This window comes from Moschus berezovskii, chromosome 19, assembly GCF_049115385.1.
Source record: "Moschus berezovskii isolate FMDL1 chromosome 19, NW_MosBer_1.0, whole genome shotgun sequence".
Classification (NCBI taxonomy): Eukaryota; Metazoa; Chordata; class Mammalia; order Artiodactyla; family Moschidae; genus Moschus; species Moschus berezovskii.
In genome coordinates, this window is record NC_142478.1 from 46,158,557 (window position 1) to 46,166,065 (window position 7,509).

Below are 7,509 nucleotides of genomic sequence, written 5' to 3' on the forward strand. Positions count from 1 at the left end.
CTCCCTGAGGACACAGTGACACTGTGTCTGCAACCGGGAAGCATCCCCCTACCCCACTCCAAGCAGGCTGCCCCCAGTGAAGCTCCACCCTGATCGCAGACTTCCGGTCTCCAGAATGGTGACATATTTCTGTTGTTCACAAGTCACCTTGTTTGTGTTATTTCATTGTAACAGCCTGAATGGACTAAGACAGTCGTTTAGTTTGTTCATTAACGTGTCTCTATAGCCTGAAACAATATAAGCACAAATTGACCTTTGAAACAACTTGGGTCTGAACTGGGCAGGTCTATCCATAAGAAGTTTTGCCCTTAACCCCTGCATGGCTCATCTGTACTCAGTAATTTTTGTTGTTGTTGTTCCAAAATTCATTTACTGAATTGGGGCAGGTGATTTAACAATAGATTGCGAGATAAGGCTGGGAGGGAAGAATTCTTGCTTTCTTTCCCAGGAGCCAGTTGTGTCATAGATGCTTGTAAATTTTCCAAAATAGCCATCTGTTGTTGGGCAAGCTGGGTCTGAAGCTGGAGACTGGCATACATACATTCTAGGAGTCCTAGGCATTCCTTGGGCTTGTGGACAATACCTGACAGCAACTTTGTTGGCAGGATTTTTAGGAAAGTGACTGGTGGGGAACTTGCTTGAAGATTAATAAAGCTGGGGGAGGGTGTGGCTCAACAAAGAGGCAAAGTATTACCTTCCTCTTTGGCTCTTCTGTTAGTAGGATGACTAGGAAGCTGCTCCATTTGAACACCCACAAGTGTGGTGCCTGCGGCGTTAATCGAAAGCCTCAACCCCAGCACCCACCCTCGTAGTTGATGCACATGCGCAGTGGCATGCCGGCCAACTTCCGGCGCCTCGGCGCTTGCGCTGAGGTTCGCGCCGCACGCGGCCGGCAGCGGCCACCCTATTGCCTTTTTCTTTTTTTTAAGAAGAGGTTAGGTGAATGGTGAAGGATGATAGTGAATGTGATGATGAGGATTCTTCTGTTTTCTACCCTGAGCCAAGAAGCATACTTTATAATATACCCAAACCTCCCCATAAATTCTATGGCACATGGATATTATGATTCTTATTTTATCAGTGAAAAAATTGTGACTTGAGAAGTTAAGGAATCTGTCTCAAATTACACAGCTAATAAACTAATGAACTGGTACTGTCATGTTCCCATGTCTATGCCCTTATGCTAAATTATGTTATCATGCCTAAAATCATAATTTGGCTAAATTAAGTTTATACTTGTTTGACCTTCAACCAGTAAAGGAAACACATTTTTTATACAGTCAGTATGTTGAATAAACTGTGGTGCAGGATGTTATATGTCTTTTAATCAATCCATTTGATTTTGGGACCTTGTTATTCTGGCACTTGAACTCATGAATCATGTATTCCCCTTCTATTCACTTTATAAAATTCTGAATTAATTGTTATGGCTACCCTGTGAAAGTCCACTAGCATAAATGCACTCTTTAGACGTGAAACATGGAGAGTGGAAATTTTTACTAACTCATCTTGCCTGATAACATGAAACCTCATAAATAAAAAAATTATGGGGCAGGAGGGAGCTGTGTTGTCAAGGCTAGAAACATAAAAGTCTAAAGATTCCAACTGGTTACATTAAAAATAGAACAAGCAAGACATATAATAGTTACTGTCAACAGAGGTGCATGCTTTGAATAGTGGAGATAGAAAATAAGAAAAGAAAAGTTGAGTATAGAGTTAAGTAGGAGGGAACCACTTCCATCACAAAGGGCAGTGCTTGCAGCTGTTCAATGCTCTTTTCAGTTTGCTCATTTCCAAGTTGGTTATAAAAATAGTACCTACTTCAAAGTCTTGTTTAGAAAATAAAATGACTTTATGCATTTAAAATGAGTAGAAACAGTGTTTGGAGCATGGAGTCTTAACCACTGGACCACCAGGGAAGTCCCTGAAGGTATATAGTCTTGTCCTGTTATTTCAGATAATCTCCTGATTTAACTCTGAAATGTGGTGTAAATAATGCCACTTTTTGGAGACAATTGGGCCACAGTCAAATCTGTACCTTCACTTACTTTTAAGGCTTTGAATCTTTGAATTGCTTAACTTGATTTAATATATTTCTACACAAACTATGATGCTTAATTTTATGGATCAATTTGCCTGGCCCACAGGAGTTCAAACACTTGGTTATACATGGATCTGGGTATGTGAGGGTGTCTCTGGATGTGATAAACATTTGAATCTATAGACTGAGTAAAGCTGACTGTCCTCCCCTATGTGGTGGGCCTCTACTAATCCACTGAAGGCCTGAATAGAAGGTGCTGCTGCTGCTAAGTCACTTCAGTCGTGTCCGACTCTGTGTGACCCCATAGACAGCAGCTGACCAGGCTCCGCCGTCCCTGGGATTCTACAGGCAAGAACACTGGAATGGGTTGCCATTTCCTTCTCCAACGTGTGAAAGTGAAAAATGAAAGTGAAGTCGCTCAGTCGTGTCCGACTAGTAGCAACCCCATGGACTGCAGCCCACCAGGCTCCTCTGTCCATGCGATCTTCTAGGCAAGAGTACTGGAGTGGCTTGCCATTGCCTTCTCCGAATAGAAGGTGAGGGAGGGTTTATTCTCTCTGTCTTCAAGCTGAGATATCTGTCTTCTCCTGCCTTCAGACTAAAACATGGCGTAGAATTTACACCATCAGCTCTCCTGGTTCCGGCCTGCTGGGACTTCTCAGCCTCCGTAGCTGAATGGGCCAATTCCTTAACAATCAATAAATCAATCAGTCTCTCTGTATAAACAAATTATATTTCTCTTTCTCTGGAGAACACAGATGAAACACATACTGAACCGTAAGATTCAGGGTTCACCTTCTCTGTATTCCTGCCATCTAGTGTGCTGTGGGGCACCTCTGGCTTGGCTACCAAGTGCCTTACTGTGCACTGCATGCAATGTGTTTTAAAGGTAAATACGTTTTTATGGTGATGAGAGTCTACAGAGAAAGTAAGACTAGATTAAAATCTGAGGGTGTAGACAGATGAATGTGGCAAGTATAATAAAATATTCTAAAGCTAATATTGGGGGAAAGAAAAGAGATATGCTTGGAGCAAGATATGGTGTTCCATGAGAGGACTTTTACTGCAGAGGGGGAACCTAGGAATAGTTAGTGCTCACACGTGCAGGAGAATGGTGATAGAGGAAGAAAGAGAAGGTGTGAGGTTTTATCAATTAAAGTTTACCTGCCTTACTCTATGTCCCAGGACCATTGTGGTGAGAGTTGTCCTCTGTAATCTAATCACTTTACTCCATTATATTAATGTTCTCAGTGGTCAGTCAGACCCCAGTGATAATCTATCCATACTCAATATGATTATCTGGCTTAGGAAGCCCATGAAAAACACAAGCAATCATATCTAGGACGATATGGTAATTCAAATACACTTGTTATGTAGTCAAATCCGTTTACTAGTTGAAAACAAATTGTGATAATTGTGAACAAAGAAACTGAGAGTTTAAGAAACAGATCTAGATGTAAACGAACTTTGAAAATTGAGAGAAACTTTACCTAGAGAGATGGGCGGCCCTTCCTGAAATGATTAAGTGTGGTAAATGTGTAGCCCTGGTCATTTGAGGCTGGTCAGATGGCAGTAACACATGACTTCCCCTTCAGCCACCCCCATTCTCTCTATGCTCTGACTTCCACCTGCTAAGGATTCCCCTCACCCACCATTCCTAACCCCAGACTGGACTTCAAGATCAGAGATGAAAAAGGTTCAAGTTTGCAGTGTGTCTCTGGATGGGGGTAGGTATTCATTTTTTGCAAATTCCTTGATAATTCAAATAGGTATAGGGTTGGGGTAGAGATAAACTGGAAGATTGGTATTGATATATATACACTATTCTATATAAAATAGGTAACTAATAAGGACTCATTGTGGGCTTCACTGGCAGCTCAGATGGTAAAAAAATCCACCTGCAATACAAGAAACCTGGGTTCAATCCCTGGGTTTGGAAGATCCCCTGAAGAAGAGCATGCAACCGACTCCAATATTCTTGCCTGGAGAATCCCGTGGACAGTGGAGCTTGATGGGCTACAGTCCATGGGATTTCAAAGAGTCAGACATGAATGAGCAACTAAGCACAGCACAGCGAGGATTTACTGTATATCACAGGGAAGTCTACTCAATACTCTTATTGAGTAATGGCTTATATGTGAAAAGAATCTAAAAAGGAATGGACACTTGTTTATGTATAATTGAGTCACTTTGCTCTACACCTGAAACTAATACAACATAGTAGATCAACTATACTCCAAAAAATTAATTTAAAAAATTAAATGTCTGAATTTAAAAGACATAAAGATGACTATGGGCAAACTCCAGGAGATAGTGAGGGACAGGGAAGCTTGGTGTGCTGCAGTCCATAGGGTCGCAGAGTCAGACATGACTGGGAGACTAAACAACAACAAAGGCTAAAATAATAGCCCATCAAAACAGTTGCCTCACAGCAACTATATGAACATATCTTATAGTTCTTCCTTTAGAATCACCATCTGTCGAGCTCAGCACAGCATGGAAATTACTTCTCAAATGCCTTCCTGGTCTCTGAAGTCTAAGGTAACTGTTTCTCAGGCACATATGTAACACAATGCAAGACATAAATGATGATTAATCTCTCCACTAGGAGTTGGGCCTTCCTCTCAGCCATAGAGCATATTTTATTAATCCACATACTCCCTACACCTAGCACATGACCATCAAATAATGGGTTCAGTTCAGTTCAGTTCAGTTCAGTCACTCAGTCGTGTTCGACTCTCTGCGACCCCATGAACTGCAGCACGCCAGGCCTCCCTGTCCATCACCAACTCCCGGAGTTCACTCAAATTCATGTCCACAGAGTCGGTGATGCCATCCAGCCATCTCATTCTCTGTCATCCCCTTCTCCTCCCTCCCGCAACCTTTCCCAGCATCAGAGTCTTTTCCAGTGAGTCAACTCGTTGCATGAGGTGGCCAAAGTATTGCAGTTTCAGCTTTAGCATCAGTCCTTCCAATGAACACCCAGGATTGATCTCCTTTAGAATGGACTGGTTGGATCTCCTTGCAGTCCAGGGGACTCTCAAGAGTTCTCCAACACCACTAGTGATTAAATAATAAATCTACTGAAACTAGGGCTTCCAAGGTGGCCCTAGTGGTAAAGAATTTGCCTGCCAATGCAGAAGTTGTAAGAGATGTGGGTTCAATCATTCACTCAGGAAAATACCCTGGAGAAGGAAATGACAACCTACTCTAGTATTCTTGCCTGGGAAATCCCATGGACAGACAGGCCTGGTGGGCTACTGTCCATGGGGTTGCAAAATCAGACACAACTATCTGAGCACAGCACATACTAGAACTAAGTCTTAACTCACCAGAATTTAACTGCTGAATTAGAAAGAAGCTGCTGGACAGTGACTTAAGAAATACCTATTTATTTGTCTTTGGTGAAATAAATAAACAAATGTAAAATATTCATATAGCTATAATTTAGCCTGCAATATTACAGACAGCAGTAAAAACATGTACAACATGTATATATCATTTATGAAAATATGAATTAGAATTGTGCCACATAAGAAAAACAAGCAATTCAAATTCCCATCGTTAAGAATATCCAAGTCTTTCATTTGAATTGTCTTTAATTTTCCTTAAGGTAAGGTGGTGGTTTAGTTGCTAAGTTGTGTTCAACTCTTGCAATACCATGGACTAGAGTTTATCCTGCCAGGCTCCTCTATCCATGGGATTCTCCAGGCAGGAATATTGGAGTGGGCTGTCATTTCCTCCTCCAGGAGATCTTCCCACCCCAGGAATCAAGCCCAGGTCTCCGGCATTAGGAGCAGATTCTTTACCAATTGAGATACAAGGGAAACCCAAGTTATATTACTGGGTGCTTACTCCTTGGAAGGGAAGTTATGACCAACCTAGATAGTATATTAAAAAGCAGAGACATTACTTTGCCAACCAAGGTCCGTCTAGTCAAGGCTATGGTTTTTCCAGTGATCATGTATGGATGTGAGAGTTGGACTGTGAAGAAAGCTGATCGCCAAAGAATTGATGCTTTTGAACTATGGTGTTGGAGAGGACTCTTGAGAGTCCCTTATACTGCAAGGAGATCCAACCAGTCCATTCTAGAGGAGATCAATCCTGGGTGTTCATTGGAAGGACTGATGCTAAAGCTGAAACTGCAATACTTTGGCCACCTCATGCGAAGTGTTGACTCACTGGAAAAGACTCTGATGCTGGGAAAGGTTGGGGACGGGAGGAGAAGGGGACGACGGAGAATGAGATGGCTGGATGGCATCACCAACTTTGTGGACATGAGTTTGAGTGAACTCCAGGAGTTGGTGGTGGACAAGGAGGCCTGGCGTGCTGTGATTCATGGGGTCGCAGAGAGTCGGACATGACTGAGCGACTGAACTGAACTGAATATTTATATGAATTGCTACTTAAAACTAAAACTAAAAATTTTAAACAGAGCTTCCTGCCCTAAAATGACCATACTGCCCCTTATTGCTTATTGAAAACTGAAAGCCCATCAATGACCTCTTCACAATCCAATTTGGTAATTGACTAACCTTTATCTCTTCTTCCCTTAGAAAACTATGGCCTACTCCCAAACCATCCCACTCTCACCCTCTCCCACACAGTCCCAAAGACTGTTCTATACATCTGTGTCTTTTTTGCTGTCTCCTATACAGGTTTATCTTCACGACCAAGATAGTCACGATAACGTGATCACTGACCTAGAGCCAGACATCTTGGAAAGTGAAGTCAAGTGGGCCTTAGAAAGCATCACGACGGACAAAGCTAGTGGAGGTGATGGAATTCCAGTTGAGCTATTTCAAGTCTTGAAAGATGATGCTGTGAAAGTGCTGCACTCAATATGCCAGCAGATTTGGAAAACTCAGCAGTGGCCACAGGACTGGAAGAGGTCAGTCTTCATTCCAATCCCAAAGAAAGGCAATGCCAAAGAATGCTCTAACTACCGCACAATTGCACTCATCTCACACGCTAGTAAAGTCATGCTCAAAATTCTCCAAGCCAGGCTTCAGCAGTATGTAAACCGTGAACTCCCAGATGTTCAAGCAGGTTTTAGAAAAGGCAGAGGCACCAGAGATCAAATTGCCAACATCCGCTGGATCATGGAGAAAGCAAGAGAGTTCCAGAAAAACATCTATTTCTGCTTCATTGACTATGCCAAGGCCTTTGACTGTGTCGATCACAATAAACTGTGGAAAATTCTGAAAGAGATGGGAATCCCAGACCACCTGACCTGCCTCTTGAGAAACCTGTATGCAGGTCAGGAAGCAACTGTTAGAACTGGACATGGAACAACAGACTGGTTCCAAATAAGAAAAGGTGTACGTCAAGGTTGTATATTGTCACCTTGCTTATTTAACTTATATGCAGAGTACATCATGAGGAACGCTGGGCTGGAAGAAGCACAAACTCGAATCAAGATTGCTGGGAGAAATATCAATAACCTCAGATATGCAGATGACACCACC

The 7,509-nt window shown here is 42.3% G+C and overlaps 1 pseudogene; it reads right to left on the reverse strand.

Moving 5' to 3' along the window:
• Positions 1 to 365: 365 nt before the first annotated feature.
• LOC148774862 (TSSK6-activating co-chaperone protein-like) lies at positions 366 to 823 on the reverse strand (annotated as a pseudogene).
• Between the last annotated feature and the right edge of the window lie 6,686 nt (positions 824 to 7,509).